The sequence below is a fragment of the Triticum aestivum genome, chromosome 7A (genome assembly GCF_018294505.1).
Source record: "Triticum aestivum cultivar Chinese Spring chromosome 7A, IWGSC CS RefSeq v2.1, whole genome shotgun sequence".
NCBI classification, from domain to species: Eukaryota; Viridiplantae; Streptophyta; class Magnoliopsida; order Poales; family Poaceae; genus Triticum; species Triticum aestivum.
The window spans coordinates 740,300,273-740,318,856 of record NC_057812.1 but is presented as its reverse complement, the minus strand read 5'-3'; the positions used below and the strand labels follow the sequence as shown (position 1 = coordinate 740,318,856).

Sequence of the window (18,584 nt, the reverse complement as noted above, 5' to 3'; positions counted from 1 at the left end):
AATGATAAAAACAGAATTTTTTATGTGGCATGCTACCTAACATATTTCTCTATGTAATTCTCTTTTTTGTGGGAAGAATATTCAGATCCATAAGATTCAAGACAAAAGTTTAATATTGACATAAAAATAATAATACTTCGAGCATACTAAATAAGCAATCAGGTCTTCTCAAAATAACATGGCCAAAGAAACTATCCTTACAAAATCATATAGTCTGGCTATGCTTTATCTTCATCACACAAAATATTTAAATCATGCACAACCCCGATGACAAGCCAAGCAATTGTTTCATACTTTTGATTTTCTCAAACTTTTTCAATCTTCACGCAATATATGAGCGTGAGCCATGGATATAGCACTATGGTGGAATAGAATGGTGGTTGTGGAGAAGACAAAAAAAGGAGAAGATAGTCTCACATCAACTAGGCGTATCAACGGGCTATGGAGATGACCATTAATAGATATCAATGTGAGTGAGTATAGGGATTGCCATGCAACGGATGCACTAGAACTATAAGTGTACGAAAGCTCAACAAAAGAAACTAAGTGGGTGTGCATCCAACTTGGTTGCTCATGAAGACCTAGGGCAATTTGAGGAAGCCCATCATTGGAATATACAAGCCAAGTTCTATAATGTATAATTCCCACTAGTTTATGAAAGTGACCACATAAGAGACTCTCTATCATGAAGATCATGGTGCTACTATGAAGCACAAGTGTGGAAAAAGGATAGTAGCATTGTCCCTTCTCTCTTTTTCTCTCATTTTATTTTTTTATTTTTTTATTTCGGCCTTCTTCTCTTTTTTTTTCTTTTTGGCCTCTTCTTTTTTCCTTTTTCTCGTCCGGGGTCTCATCTCGACTTGCGGGGGAATCATAGTCTCCATCATCCTTTCCTCACTGGGACAATGCTCTAATAATGATGATGATCACACTTTTTTTACTTCCAACTCAAGAATTACAACTCAATACTTATAACAAAATATGACTCTATGTGAATACCTCCGGCGGTGTACCGGGATATGCAATGAATCAAGAGTGACATGTATGAAAGAATTATGAACGGTGGCTTTGCCACAAATACGATGTCAGCTACATGATCATGCAAAGCAATATGACAATGATGAAGCGTGTCATAGCAAATGGAACGGTGGAAAGTTGCATGGCAATATATCTTGGAATGGCTATGGAAATGCCATAATAGGTAGGTATGGTGGCTGTTTTGAGGAAGGTATATGGTGGGTTTATGGTACCGGCGAAAGTTGCGTGGTACTAGAGAGGCTAGCAATGGTGGAAGAGTGAGGGTGCGCATAATCCATGGACTCAACATTAGTCATAAAGAACTCACATACTTATTGCAAAAATCTATTAGTTATCGAAACAAAGTACTACGCGCATGCTCCTAGGGGATAGATTGGTAGGAAAAGACCATCGCTCGTCCCCGACCGCCACTCATAAGGAAGGCAATCAACAAATAAATTATACTCCGACTTCATCACTGAACGGTTCACCATATGTGCATGCTATGGGAATCACAAATTTCAACACAAGTATTTCTCAAATTCACAACTACTCAACTAGCATGACTCTAATATCACCATCTCCATATCTCAAAACAATAATCAAGTATCAAACTTCTCTTAGTATTCAATGCACTTGTATGAAAGTTTTTATTACGCCTAAAAGCAAATTGCCATGTTGTTCTAAAGGACTCTGAAAATAATATAAGTGAAGCATGAGAGATCAATTATTTCTATAAAATAGAACCACCGCCGTGCTCTAAAAGATATAAGTGAAGCACTAGAGCAAAAACTATATAGCTCAAAAGATATAAGTGAAGCACATAGAGTATTCTAATAAATTCTAATTCATGTGTGTCTCTCTCAAAAGGTGTGTACAGCAAGGATGATTGTGGTAAACTAAAAACAAAGACTAAAATCATACAAGACACTCCAAGCAAAACACATATCATGTGGCGAATAAAAATATAGCTCCAAGTTTAGTTAACGATGAACGAAGACAAAAGAGGGGATGCCTTCTGGGGCATCCCCAAGCTTAGGCTTTTTGGTGTCCTTGTATTTTACCTTGGGGTGCCATGGGCATCCCCAAGCTTAGGCTCTTGCCACTCCTTGTTCCATAATCCATCAAATCTTTACCCAAAACTTGAAAACTTCACAACACAAAACTTCACAACACAAAACTTGAAAACCCACGAGGGTGGAGGGCGCGCCCAGCGGGGGTGGGCGCGCCCCCCTGCCTCGTGGCCTCCTCGATTGTTTCTTGATGTCCACTCCAAGTCTCCTATATCACGTTTGTTCCAAAAATAATGCTCCCGAAGGTTTCATTCCGTTTGGACTCTGTTTGATATTCCTTTTCGGCGAAACACTAAAATAGGCAAAAAAACAGCAATTTGGGTTGGGCCTCCGGTTAATAGTTAGTCCCAAAAATAATATAAAAGTGTAAAAATAAGCCCATTAACATCCAAAATAGATAATATAATAGCATGGAACAATCAAAAATTATAGATACGTTGGAGACGTATCAGTTACTATGTGGGTAGAAGCTATTCCAACTAGTAGTGCTGATCATAACACCTGTATTAAAATGCTTAAGGAAGTTATTTTTCTGAGGTTTGGAGTCCCTAGATATTTAATGACTGATGGTGGTTCACATGTTATTCATGGTGCCTTCCGTGAAATGCTTGCTAAGTATGTTGTTAATCATAGAATTGCATCTTCATATCATCCACAGTCTAGTGGTCAAGTAGAACTTAGCACTAGAGAGCCTAAATTAATTTTGCAAAAGACTGTTAATAGATCTAGAAAGAATTGGTCCAAGAAACTTGATGATGCATTATGGGCTTATAGAACTGCATATAAAAATCCTATGGGTATGTCTCCATATAAAATGGTTTATGGTAAAGCATGTCACTTACCTCTTGAATTAGAACATAAGGCATATTGGGCTATTAAAGAGCTCAACTATGACTTCAAACTTGCCGGTGAGAAGAGGCTTTTTGACATTAGCTCACTTGATGAATGGAGAGCCCAGGCTTATGAAAATGCCAAGTTGTTTAAATAGAAAGTTAAAAGATGGCATGATAAAAGGATACAAAAACGTGAGTTTAATGTAGGTGATTATGTATTTCTATACAACTCTCGCTTAAGATTTTTTGCAGGCAAACTTCTCTCTAAGTGGGAAGGTCCTTACGTTATTGAGGAGGTCTATCGTTCCGGTGCCATAAAAATCAACAACTTCGAAGGCACAAATCCGAAGGTGGTGAATGGTCAAAGAATCAAACATTATATCTCAGGTAATCCCATAAATGTTGAAACTAATATTATTGAAACCGTAACCCCGGAGGAATACATAAGGGACACTTTCCAGAACGTTTCAAACTCTGAAAGGGAATAGGTACGTGGTACGGTAAGTAAACTGACTCCAAAACAGTTCTAATGGCAATATTTCTCCGTTTTGGAATATATAAAAAAATAGGAAAATAAGAAGCAGACCGGAAAGGACTTTGGGCTTCCACGAGGGTGGAGGGCGCGCCCCCTTGCCTCATGGGCACCTCGTGCGCTCTCCGGACTCTGATTTCTAGCACGATACTTCTTTTAGTCAGTAAAAATTCATTATATAATCTACCGAAGGTTTTGACTACCGTATCACGCAAAAATCTCCTGTTCTTGTTTTGAGTTGTTTTCTGCCAGGGTTGTCAAGGCCAAGCATCATGTCGTCTCCCTCCTCCTCCAACAATGAGGGCAACGATGCTTGGATAATGAAGATAGAGATGAAGAGAGAAGAGCCCAGAGAGATCAACAAGGATGATAGGATCAAGAAGGCCATGGGGGACCAAGTTCCGGCAGTAGAAGAAGAAGACATCCTTCCACCTCACCACAATCTCTTTACCCCAACGGAGATTGAGACTTTCAAGATGATTGAGTTAGCTCATATTCAAAACAAGTATCTCACGAGTGAAAATATTTTGTTGAAGGAGCATATCATCGCACTCAAGGGCATTATCCGCAAATTGGAGGATCTCTTACGCTCAATGTGCGACTATCCAGCATCAGCAACACCTTCTTCACCAACAAAGAAGAACTGAGCATCGGGTATGGGCACTCCCCTTGGCAACTGCCAAGCTTGGGGGAGTGCCCCGGTATCATATCACCATCACTTTTATCTTTACCGTTTTCTTAGTTCAATCCTTTTGATAATATCTTGATCTAGTAGAATAAAGTTTTAGTATGATCTAGTTGTGAGTTTTGCTTTATGATCTTCTTATGTAATCGAGTCCGTGAGCTATATATAATAAAGATTAGTGTTGAGTCAAGGGCTTGATTATTTTGCTATGATCTTGAGGGAATAAAATAAAATAAAAGAGAAGAAATAAAAAGAAATAAAGAGATCATATGGATCTTATGGAGAGTAATGAGCTCACATATAAAGAGTGTGATGAATAAAAGTTGTTGAGAGTTGACAAACATAGTTCCGTTCATCATTGCAATTAATAGGAAGTAATAAATAAAGTGAGGTTCACATATAAATATACTATCTTGGACATCTTTTATGATTGTGAGCACTCATTAAAGTATGACATGTTAAAGAGTTGATGTTGGACAAGGAAGACAACGTAATGGGTTATGTTTTCTTACATCTAAGATAAATTATGTTGTCATGGATCATCCAACATGTTGAGATTGCCTTTCCCTCTCATGCTAGCTAATTTCTTTGCACCAAGTAGAGATACTACTTGTGCTTCCAAATATCCCTAAACCCATTTTTGCCATGAGAGTCCACCATACCTACCTATGGATTGAGTAAGATCCATCAAGTAAGTTGTCATCGGTGCAAGCAATAAAAATTGCTCTCTAAATATGTATGACTTATTAGTGTGGAGAAAATAAGCTTTTTACGATCTTGTGATATGGATGAAATAAAAGCGACAGACTGCATAATAAAGGTCCATATCACAAGTGGCAATATAAACTGACGTTCTTTTGCATTAAGATTTCGTGCATCCAACTATAAAAGCGCATGACAAACTCTACTTCCCTCTGCAAAGGGCCTATCTTTTCTTCTTGTCTTATACTTCATGCAAAGAGTCGTGGTGATATTCACCTTTCCTTTTTACATTTTATCCTTTGGCAAGCACAATGTGTTGGAAAGATCCAGATATAAATAGCTAATTGGATGTGAGTTTGCCTATAAACATGGAACAATCAAGTGTTAAATAAAGCCCATAAACATCTAAAACAGAAAATATAATAGCATGGAACAATCAAAAATTATAGATACGTTGGAAACGTATCAAGCATCCCCAAGCTTAATTCCTGCTCGTCCTCGAGTAGGTAAATGATAAAAACAGAATTTTTTATGTGGAATGCTACCTAACATATTTCTCTAAGTAATTCTCTTTATTGTGGAAAGAATATTCTGATCCATAATATTCAATACAAAAGTTCAATATTGACATAAAATAATAATACTTCGAGCATACTAACTAAGAAATCATGTTTTCTCAAAATAACATGGCCAAAGAAAGCTATCCCAACAAAATCATATAGTCTGGCTATGCTCTATCTTCATCAAACAAAATATTTAAATCATGCACAACCCTGATGACAAGCCAAGCAATTGTTTCATACTTTTGATGTTCTCAAACTTTTTCAATCTTCACGCAATATATGAGCGTGATCCATGGATATAGCACTATATGTGGAATAGAAGGGTGGTTGTGGAGAAGACAAAAAAGGAGAAGATAGTCTCACATCAACTAGGCGTATCAACGGGCTATGGAGATGCCCATCAATAGATATCAATGTGAGTGAGTAGGGATTGCCATGCAACGAATGCACTAGAGCTATAAGTATATGAAATCTCAACAAAAGAAACTAAGTGGGTGTGCATCCAACTCGCTTGCTCATGAATACCTAGGGCATTTTGAGCAAGCCCATCATTGGAATATACAAGCCAAGTTCTATAATGAAAAATTCCCACTAGTATATGAAAGTGATATCGTAGGAGACTCTCTATCATGAAGATCATGGTGCTACTTTGAAGCACAAGTGTGGAAAAAGGATAGTAGCATTGTCCCTTCTCTCTTTTTCTTTCATTTTTTGGGCCGTCTCCTTTTTTGCATTTTTTCTCGTTCGGAATCTCATCCCGACTTATGGGGGAATCATAGTCTCCATCATCCTTTCCTCACTTGGGACAATGCTCTAATAATGATGATCATCACACTTTATTTACTTACAACTCAAGAATTACAACTCAATACTTAGAACAAAATATGACTCTATGTGAATGCCTCCGGCGGTGTACCGGGATGTGCAATGACTCATGAGTGACATGTATGAAAGAATTATGAACGGTGGCTTTGCCAAAAATACAATGTCATCTACATGATAATGCAAAGCAATATGACAATGATGAAGCGTGTCATAATAAACAGAATGGTGGAAAGTTGCATGGCAATATATCTTGGAATGGCTATGGAAATGCCATAGTAGGTAGGTATGGTAGCTGTTTTAAGGAAGGTATATGGTGGGTGTAAGATACCGGCGAAAGGTGCGCAATATTAGAGAGGCTAGCAATGGTGGAAGGGTGAGAGTGTGTATAATCCATGGACTCAACATTAGTCATAAAGAACTCACATACTTATTGCAAAAATCTATTAGTTATCGAAACAAAGTACTACGCGCATGCTCCTAGGAGGATAGATTAGTAGGAAAAGACCATCGCTCGTCCCCGACCGCCACTCATAAGGAAGACAATTAATAAATAAATCATGCTCCGACTTCATCACATAACGGATCACCATACGTGCATGCTACGGGAATCACAAACTTTAACACAAGTATTTCTCAAATTCACAACTATTCACTAGCATGACTCTAATATTACCATCCTCATATCTCAAAACAATCATCAAGTATCAAACTTCTCATAGTATTCAATGCACTTTACATGAAAGTTTTTATTATATCCCTCTTGGATGCCCATCATACTAGGACTAAATTCATAACCAAAGCAAATTACCATGCTGTTTAGGAATCTCAAAATAATATAAGTGACGCATGAGAGTTCATCTATTTCTATAAAATAAAACCACCGCCGTGCTCTAAAAAGATATAAGTGAAGCACTGAGCAACAACAAACTACTCCGAAAGATATAAGTGAAGATCAATGAGTAGTCGAATAATTATGCAACTATATGAAGACTCTCTAAAATTTAAGAATTTCAGATCTTGGTATTTTATTCAAACAGAAAGCAAAACAAAAGAAAATAAAATTACGCTCCAAGCAAAACACATATCATGTGGTGAATAAAAATATAGCTCCAAGTAAAGTTACCGATCAACGAAGACGAAAGAGGGGATGCCTTCCGGGGCATCCCCAAGCTTAGGCTTTTTGGTGTCCTTGGATTTTACCTTGGGGTGCCTTGGGCATCCCCAATCTTAGGCTCTTGCCACTCCTTATTCCTTAGTCCATCAAATCTTCACCCAAAACATGAAAACTTCACAACACAAAACTTAACAAAAAACTCGTAAGCTCCGTTAGCGAAAGAAAACAAAACAAAACTTCAAGGTACTGTAATGAAATCATTCTTGATTTATATTGGTGTTAAACCTACTGTATTCCAACTTCTCTATGGTTTATAAACTCTTTTACTAGCCATAGATTCGTCAAAATAAGCAAACAACACACAAAAAACAGAATCTGTCAAAAACTGAACAGTATGTAGTAATCTGTAGCTCACGCAAACTTCTGGAAGCCCAAAAATTCTAAAATAAATTTATGGACGTGAGGAATTTATCTATTAATCATCTACAAAAATAATTAACTAAATACCACTCTCCAAATAAATATGTCAGCAATTCTCGTGAGCGCTAAAGTTTCTGTGTTTTACAGCGAGATCAAAAAGACTTTCCCCAAGTATTCCCAATGGTTCTACTTGGCACAAACACTAATTAAACACAAAAAACACAACCAAAAAAGAGGCTATATGAATTATTTATTAATAAACAGGAGAAAAAAGCAAAGAACAAAAATAAAATTGTGTTGCCTCCCAACAAGCGCTATCGTTTAACCCCCCTAGCTAGGCATGATGATTTCAATGATGCTCACATAAAAGAAAAGAATTGAAACATAAAGAGAGCATCATGAGGAATATAACTTGTACATTTAATCCTAACCCACTTCCTATGCATAGAGATTTTGTGAGCAAACAATTTACGGGAACAAGAATCAACTTGCATAGGAAGGTAAAACAAGCATAGCTTCAAGATTTTCTATACATAGAGAGGAAACTTGATATTATTGCAACTCCTACAAGCATATATTCCTCCCTCATAATAATTTTCAGTGGCATCATGAATGAATACAACAATATAACTATCACATAAAGCATTCTTTTCATGATCGACAAGCATAGAATTTTCATTACTCTCCACATAAGCAAATATCTTCTCATGAATAGTAGTGGGAGCAAGCTCAACAAAATAACTATCATGTGAGGCATAATCCAATTGAAAGTTAAAATCATGATGACGAGTTTCATGGATATCATTATTCTTTATAGCATACAAGTCATCACAATAATCATCATAAATAGGGGGCATGCTCTCATCATAATAAATTTTCTCATCAAAACATGGGGGACAAAAAATATCATCTTCATCAAACATAGCTTCCCCAATCTTGTGGCTTTGCATATCATTAGCCTCATGGATATTCAAGGAATTCATACTAACAACATTGCAATCATGCTCATCATTCAAAGATTTAGTGCCAAACATTTTATAGACTTCTTATTCTAGCACTTGAGCACAATTTACCTTTCCATCATTCTCACGAAAGATATTAAAAAGATGAAGCGTATGAGGCAAACTCAATTCAATTTTTTTGTAGTTTTCTTTTATAAACTAAATTAGTGATAAAACAAGAAACTAAAAGATTCGATTGCAAGATCTAAAGATATACCTTCAAGCACTCACCTCCCCGGCAACGGCGCCAGAAAAGAGCTTGATGTCTACTACACAACCTTCTTCTTGTAGACGTTGTTGGGCCTCCAAGTGCGGAGGTTTATAGGACAGCAGCAAATTTCCCTCAAGTGGATGACCTAAGGTTTATAAATCCGTGGGAGGCGTAGGATAAAGGTGGCCTCTCTCGAACAACCCTGCAACCAAATAGCAAAGAGTCTCTTGTGTCCCCAACACACCCAATACAATGGTAAATTGTATATGTGTACTAGTTCCGCGAAGTTATGGTGATACAAGTGCAATATGGATGGTAGATACAGGTTTTTGTAATATGAAAATATAAAAACAGCAAGGTAACTAATGATAAAAGTGAGCACAAACGGTATTGCAATGCTAGGAAACAAGGCCTAGGGTTCATACTTTCACTAGTGCAAGTTCTCTCAACAATAATAACATAATTGGATCATATAACTATCCCTCAATATGCAACAAAGAGTCACTTCAAAGTCACTAATAGCGGAGAACAAACAAAGAGATTATGATAGGGTACGAAACCACCTCAAAGTTATCCTTTCTGATCGATCTATTCGAGAGTCCGTAGTAAAATAACATGAAGCTATTCTTTCCGTTCAATCTATCATACCGTTTGTACTAGAATAACACCTTAAGATACAAATCAACCAAAACCCTGATGTCACCTAGATACACCAATGTCACCTCAAGTATCCGTGAATATGATTATACAATATGCATCACACAATCTCAGATTCATCTATTCAACCAACACAAAGAACTTCAAAGAGTGCACCAAAGTTTCTACCATAGAATCAAGACGAAAACATGTGCCAACCCCTATGCATAAGTTCAGGAACTCGCAACTTGATCACCAAAACATACATCAAGTGGATCACGTGATATCCCATTGTCACCACAGATAAGCACATGCAAGACATACATCAAGTGTTCTGAAATCCTTAAAGACTCAATCCGATAAGATAACTTCAAAGGGAAAGCTCAATTCATCACAAGAGAGTAGAGGGGGAGAAACATCATAACATCCAAATATAATAGCAAAGATCGCGATACATCAAGATCGTGCCGTCTCAAGAACACGAGAGAGAGAGAGAGAGAGAGAGAGAGAGAGAGATCAAACACATAGCTACTGGTACATACCCTCAGCCCCGAGGGTGAACTACTCCCTCCTCGTCATGGATAGCGCCAGGATGATGAAGATGGCCACCAGAGAGGGATTCCCCCCTCCGGCAGGGTGCCGGAACAGGTCTAGATTGGTTTTCGGTGGCTACAGAGGCTTCTGCCGGCGGAACTCCCGATCTATTCTGCTCCCCGATGTTTTTAGGGTATATGGATATATATATAGGCGAAAGAAGTCGGTCAGGGGAGCCACGAGGGGCCCACGAGGGTGGGGGCACGCCCAGGGGGGCAGGCGCGCATCCTTGCCTCGTGACCACCTCGAAGCTTCCTTGACTTCAACTCCAAGTCTCCTGGATCACGTTCGTTCCAAAAATCACACTCCCGAAGGTTTCATTCTGTTTGGACTCCGTTTGATATTCCTTTTCTGCGAAACACTGAAACAAGGGAAAAAACAGAAACTGGCACTTGGCTCTGGGTTAATAGGTTAGTCCAAAGAATAATATAAAAGTTTTAAATAAAGCCCATAAACATCCAAAACAGATAATATAATAGCATGGAACAATCAAAAATTATAGATACGTTGGATACGTATCACCTTCCTCCACCGACCGCGGCCCTGGCCTCCGTCCCCGTGCCCGAACCTCCATGAATCCGCCGCCCCAAGCTCCGCCACCGGTCGCCTCATCGTCCAGGTTCCGCTGCCCCGCGCCGTTCCCAGTGGATCCGCCTCAAGTTCGTCGGAGGAGCTCTGCGTTGGCCTCTCCTTCCCCCGCGACCAGCACCCATGACCTCCACTGGCAAGCCACCGCCACAGTCGCCCGGCGCCCGTTCTCCCCTTTCATCGGTGCCTAGTTGCACTACCTTGGTTGTGGCATGCCGCTGACAGTTTTGACGTTGCCAAGACCATCGGACCAGGACCGCCTCCGTGTTTTCTTTCACCAAGTAGCACGATGACAAATCCTTCATAACATGCTCTTATCAACATTTTCATAAATATTGCATAGAACTTGCAAATGTCATCCGCATCATGATAACAACATCAAGAATGTTTAAATTGTTGTTTGCTTCATTTGCTAGATATGCACATGGGGATTTTACGGAATGGTTGTTGTTATTTCCGGCCTCATTTAAACTTTCCTAAATGTTTAGTTTTCATATGCTTCACCCCTCTTTCCATGTTTAACAACATTTAATATTGTTGGGTACATAAATGAGAGAGAACTAAATAATTGATGTGGTGTTCCGCCAATATGCAACTCGTTGCATATTGAGCTCCACTTAACTTGTAGTATTGTTTGTGCTCTTTGCCATGCCATGCCTCATTAAACCGGACATGCATCATACTTGATTGTGCATCATGCCATGTTTATGCTTGTTGGTTTACCATGTTGTTTGCTCATTTTCAGTTGTGCTTTTTCTTGATAGTTCCGGTAACGTTGCGTTTGGGAGGATCCGTTCGACTACGTTCGTTTTTATTCTTCATGGACTTGTTCTTCTTCCTTGCGGGATCTCAGGCAAGATGACCATACCCTCGAAATCACTTCAATCTTTGCTTGCTAGCTGATCGCTCTATCGCTATGTCGCGCTACCTACCACTTGTTATATCATGCCTCCCATATTGCCATGTCAAGCCTCTAACCCACCTTCCTAGCAAACTTTTGTTTGGCTATGTTACTGCTTTTGCTCAACCCCTCTTATAGCGTTGTTAGTTGCAGGTGAAGTTGAAGTTTGTTCCATGTTGGAACATGTTTATGTTGGGATATCATAATATCTCTTATTTTTATTAATGCATCTATATACTTGGTAAAGGGTGGAAGGATCGGTCTTATGCCTGGTGTTTTGTTCCACTCTTGCCGCCCTAGTTTCCGTCATACCGGTGTTATGTTCCTTGGTTTTGGGTTCCTTACGCGGTTGGGTGTTATGGGAACCCCTTGATAGTTCGCCTTGAATAAAACTCCTCCAGCAAGGCCCAACCTTGGTTTTAACATTTGCCACCTAAGCCTTTTTTCCCTTGGGTTATGCACACTCAAGGGTCATCTTTATTTTAAACCTCCGGGCCAGTGCTCCTCTGAGTGTTGGTCCAACCTGTCAACCATCGGTGGCCACCAGGGGCAACTCTGGGCTGGCCTATCGAAAGTTTGGACAATCCGGTGTGCCCTGAGAATGAGATATGTGCAGCTCCTATCGGGATTTGTCGGCACATTCGGGCGGCTTTGCTGGTCTTGTTTTACCATTGTCGAAATGTCTTCTAATAGGGATTCCGAGCCTGATCGGGTCTTCCCGGGAGAAGGAATATCCTTCGTTGACCGTGAGAGCTTGTGATGGGCTAAGTTGGGACACCCCTCCAGGGTATAAACTTTTGAGAGCCGTGTCTGCGGTTATGTGGCAGATGGGAATTTGTCAATGTCCGATTGTAGAGAACTTGACACTTGACTTAATTAAAATGCATCAACCGCGTGTGTAGCCGTGATGGTCTCTTTCCGGTGGAGTCCGGGAAGTGAACACGGTCTTGTGTTATGCTTGAACGTAAGTAGTTTCAGGATCACTTCTTGATCACCTCTAGCTTCTCTACCGTTGCGTTACATTGCTTCTCTTCTCGCTCTTATTTGCGTATGTTAGCCACCATATATGCATAGTGCTTGCTGCAGCTCCACTTCATTACCTTGCCCTACCCATAAGCTTAAATAGTCTTGATCTTGCGGGTGTGAGATTGTTGAGTTCTCGTGACTCATGGATACTTCCAAACAGTTGCAGGTGCCCATGATACCAGTGCAGGTGGTGCAACCGAGCTCAACTGGGAGCTCGATGAAGATCTTGATCGTTGTTATGTGTCTTTTCCGGTTGATCAGTAGTGGAGCCCAGTTGGGACGATCGGGGATCTGGCATTTGGGGTTGTCTTGTTTTATTTTGGTCCGTAATCGGACCTTGATTGGACTCTAGATGATGTATGTTTAACTTGTTATTTGTGTGAAGTGGCAATTGTAAGCCAACTCTTTATCCCATTCTTGTTCAGTACATAGGATTGTGTGAAGATTACCCCACTTGCGACTAAACCACCATGCGGTTATGCCTCTAAGTCGTGCCTCGACACATGGGAGATATAGCCGCATCATGGGCGTTACACGTGTCCTAAGTAAGACCTTCCCTCTTCTCATCCTCATAACCAGCACCAAAAGCCATCAATGAAAAGCCATCCTCCCTCCTGAATCTGTAGTGCTACCAAGTCCCATCTGCCGTGGTTGCATCGAGTTAACTATAGTTTGATTTTCGAGCACAGACTCATCATCTTCCACCATGGCATCCCAACCCAAGATCTGCGTGATTGCCACTGACTATGAAGGATAAGTCGATCTTTAATCACTTCTCCTTTACTAGAATATGCCCAACATTATGCTTCAATTCCAACTGTTTATACTTCTTTTTTGCAGTTGTGGAACATCTCCATTCACCAAGCCTTGCGAGGTTATAGATGTACGCCCCTTCCTTGCTCAAGTACCTTTGTTACAAATCCAGAATATGGGAAGGCTTTCATCATATCCTAAATGGCTACTGTTGGTACATCTACTTTTTTTCTCTACTCCTGGAGTTTCTCTAATCTAGATGGATGCACATAGTCTAATCCAGATGGTTTTTGATACACTCATAAAAGGGATTAGTCTACACAAAACTATAGAAAATTGATTTGTGCCATCTGGAGTTTCTCTACATCTAATGTATGATGACAAATAAACATGTGAATAGTCTGTAGAAAATTGCATTCTCCTGCCTTTGGCATTTCCATTTTGACCGAAGTGTTCCATGACAATTCGTTGCTGCAAGGAGCAAATGTTCACATATACAACCTGATTCCACATTCCAAGATGATCATTTTAGTTTAGATGGCCCCTTTGGTCAAATTACTTTTTTTTCCTGCCTACATAACTGATGATTTGGTAAGAGCTGAGATGTAGCTTGTAATTGTATTCATGTATAATTAATATGCATGCAGTAGTTGCTTTGCTTCCTGTACAGTTTGTATTAGTGTTCGGTGATGGAAATGAGTAAGAAATGAACACGCTACAGCAACAGCAACAACAGTAAGAAATTGAGATAGTTCGTATCAATTAGTTTGATTTGCTTCCTGTACAACAGTAACAACTACACATTGGACACACACTTGGTTTCAAACTTTGGGTTCGAACTATATGTAGGAAATAGTCTTGATTGGTTTGGCTTGAAAATGCCTACAGATTGGGTTGGTTTGGATAATAGCACTTGCTACTGGTCTGGTTTGGTTTGGTTGCAGGACATAAATGTGTACGGATTGATCTGGTTTGGACTATAGCTCCTACCTTTTTGGTCCATTGCCATCATGCTACACGACCTCTCCCAAAATTATATTGACCAGACCTATAAATTAGTGTGTGGCATTCATGTGGGTTCATGTAGTATGACTCACCCTTTTGTGTTTTACTTTTGGTCATTCATATTCGGTGGTCATTTACAGTCTTCCAAAGAACAAGCCTCCATTTTTTGTTGTGCATTCTTTGTCACGTTTAGTTGCAAGAGCAAGAATGACATATGTGCCTTTCATACCTTCGATTGCTTTGCTTCACTGCAAGGATTGGTTTTATTTACGATTTAGCTTACTTTGTATGACACTCTTGGGTGAGAGATTGGTATATGCAAATTTGTAAATGCCAGTGATTTGACTTCAATTTCCAATTGGCTGTGCGTAAAATTATTTGAGCTAGCTTCTGTACGTTCTAAAGGATGATGCCTTGTTTAGTGCAGGCTTCTTGCGCGGTACACAGGTCCAATAAGTAGTGTATTGGTTTCATATCAGTATAGCTTCCTAATTTAAATATTGACTTCAGCATATCAAGAAAGACATGACCTTCCGCAAATGCAGTTGAGTGTACTTCTGAATGTTACTTTCCGAAAAGAGAATTATCGATATATGCACTGAACCATGGAATGGCTCATGTCGTCCAGCAATCAATACTAAGCTTTTTCTTCATGGAGGTCTTGCCCATCTTATAAACCACATCTATAATAAGGTACAAATCAACAAAGTACATAATTTTTATTTTCCAAAATATGTTTCCATTTTAATCCTGATATTTGATCTTTGCTGTAAACTGAGGATTATTATATAGTAGTCTCCATTCTAATGTGTATGCTATGGTTTACACCTTCTAAAGTGTACTGTTTTTTCTTTTGAGCTTATTTTATTTATTCTGCAAATAGAGCCATTAGCTTATAATCTGCTATAATATCTTATCAGTGCTTAATGCTTCAAAGTATTTATGAAAATCTCTCAAATTTTATTTAACAAATGGATTGGCGCAACAACCAAGATCTTTCTTTTGGATCTTTCAGAATAGTAGAAAATGCCAAATAATTATGTGATCCCATGCTTACACACAACTTATTATTCCTTAGTTACCTAGGCTCACTCCATGTACTTTATGTTAGAGTTGATGTATAGCCTGTGAACAGAAGTTGTATGACTCATTTTCACTAGGTTTGCACATATTGCTGCACTTTTATATGGCATGTCGTATGAAGGTATTGCTACTTTTGTTTTGACGGACCGAGGTTAGTGTTGCTATTCACTGTATACTATCCACCTGATGTACAATATCTCAGATATGGCTTCACTAATTTCTAATGTTGTTTCTCCAGTTCTATTACTTGGTATGAGTAGTGTAATACTTTTTAACTATTTTCACCATCCAAATTTTAACAAAAATTTATATGCATCTTGCAACACTTTACTTATGCATAAATATATGAAAAATCCTATTATTCTGTCAAAAAATAGATGGGCGCGGCAATGCACGCCATCAACGATCTAGTAGAGTCATATATTTGTTCTAGTATCAAGTTGTAATTCTTGAGTTGTAAGTAAATAAAAGTGTGATGATCATCATTATTACAGCATTGTCTCATGTGAGGAAAGGATGATGAAGACTATGATTCCCCCACAAGTCGGGATGAAACTCCGTACTTAAAAATAAAAAGAGGCTAAAGAGCCCAAAATAAAAAAAGGACAAAGAGCCTAAAAGAAAAAAAGAAAAAAGAAAAAAATGACAGAAATATAGATAAGGGACAATGTTACTATCTTTTTCCACACTTGTGCTTCAAAGTAGCAACATGTTCTTTATAATAGAGAGTCTCCTATTTTGTCACTTTCATATACTAGTCAGAATTTTTCATTATAAAACTTGGCTTGTATATTCCAATGATAGGCTTCCTCAAATTTCCCTTGGTCTTCGTTAGCAAGCAAGTTGGATGCACACCCACTTAGTTTTCTTTTGAGCTTTCATACACTTATAGCTCTAGTGCATCTGCTGCATGACAATCCCTACTCACTTGCATCGATATCAATTGATGGGCATCTCCATAGCCTATTAATTTTCTTAGTTGATCTGAGACTTTCTCCTTTTTGTCTTCTCCACACAACCTCCACCATCATATTCTATCCCACTTATAGTACTATATCCATGGCGCACCCCCATGTATTGCTTGAGAGCTGAAAAAGCTTGAGAACACTAAAAGTATGAAACAATTGATTGGCTTGTCATCGAGGTTGTGCATGATAAATACTTTGTGTGATGAAGATAGAGCATGACAAGATTATATGATTTTGTAGGGATAACTTTCTTTAGCCATGATATATTGAGAAGACATGATTGCTTCATTAGTATGCTTGAAGTATTATTGTTTTTACGTCAATATTAAACTTTTGTTTTGAATCTGATGAATCTGAATATTCATGCCAAACAAAGAAAGATTACATTGATAAACATGTTAGGTAGCATTCCACATCAAAAATTCTGTTTTTATCATTTACCTACTCGAGGATGAGCGGGAATTAAGCTGGAGGATGCTTGATACGTCTCCAACGTATCTATAATTTTTTATTGTTCCATACTATTATATTATCCATCTTGGATATTTTATATGCATTATTATGCTATTTTATATCATTTTTGGGACTAACCTATTAACCTAGTGCACAATGCCAGTTGTTTTTTTTCCTTGTTTTTGTCTTTTACAAAAAAACAATACCAAATAGAACAAAATTTTTGACGATTTTTCTTGGACCAGAAGACAACCACGAAGCTTCAGGAGGAGGCCAGAAGAGCCACGAGTTGGCGACAAGCCTGGAGAGCGTGCCCCCCAAGCTTGTGGGCCCCTCGGGACTCCTCTAACCCTAATCCTTGCTCCATAAATACCCAAATATTCCCCGTATACCAGAGGGCACATCAAAAATACTTTTTCGACGCCGCAAACTTCTTTTCTCGTGAGATCCCATCTTGGGGCCTTTTCTTGTACTCTGCCGAAGGGGGATTTGGTCACGGAGGGCTTATACATCAACCTTGCTGCCCTACCAATGATGTGTGAGTAGTTTACCACAGACCTACGGGTCCATATCTACTAGCTAGATGGCTTCCTCTCTTTTTGATCTTCAATAGAATGTTCTGCTCGATGTTCTTGGAGATCTATTCGATGTAATCTTCTTTTGTGGTCGTTTGTTGAGATCCAATGAATTGTGGATTTTTTATCAGATTATCTAAGAACATTATCTGAGTCTTCTCTAAACTCTTTATGCATGATTAAGATAGTTTTGTATTTCTCTCCGATCTATTGATTTGGTTTGGTCAACTAGATTGATTTATCTTGCAATGGGAGAGGTGCCTTGTGATGGGTTAAATCTTGTGGTGTCCTCACCAGTGACAGTAGGGGTAGTGAGGCACCTATTTGTATTTTTTCCATTAAGGATAAAAATATTAGGTTTATATCATATTGCTTGGATTTATCCCTCTACATCATGGCATCTTGCTTAAGGCTTTACTTCCTTCTTGTTAACTTAATACACTATATGCATGCTGGATAGCGGTCGATATGTGGAGTAATAGTAGTAGATGCAGAATCGTTTCGGTCTACTTGTCACGGACGTGATGCCTATACCCATGATCATTGCCTTGGATATCGTCATAACTATGCGCTTTTCTATCAATTGCTCAACAGTAATTTGTTTACCCACCGTATACATTCTTTCAAGAGAGAAGCCTCTACTGAAAACAATGGCCCCAAGTCTATTTCTCATCATATTATTTTCATATCTATAAAATCAAAAATACAAAATTACCTTTCTGCAATTTATTTATGTTTACTTTATTTTGCACTTTTACTTATGTTTTATACCTATCTCTATCAGATCTCATCCTTGCAACTAACCGCGAAGGGATTGACAACCCTTTTCGCGTTTGGCGCAAGTATTTGTTTGTTTGTGTAGGTACGACTTGGGTGTTCCTCCTACTGGATTGATACCTTGATTCGTAACTGAGTGAAATACTTATCTCTACTTTGCCGCATCATCCTTATCTTTTCAAGGGAAAAACCAACGCATGCTCAAGAAGTAGCAGGAGGAATTTCTGGCGCCGTTGCCGGGGAGGTTTT

The 18,584-nt window shown here is 38.9% G+C and overlaps 1 pseudogene; it reads left to right on the top strand.

The window, feature by feature from the left end:
• LOC123153963 (protease 2-like) overlaps window positions 1–18,584 on the top strand; it is a 121,602-nt pseudogene that overhangs the window by 77,759 nt on the left and 25,259 nt on the right.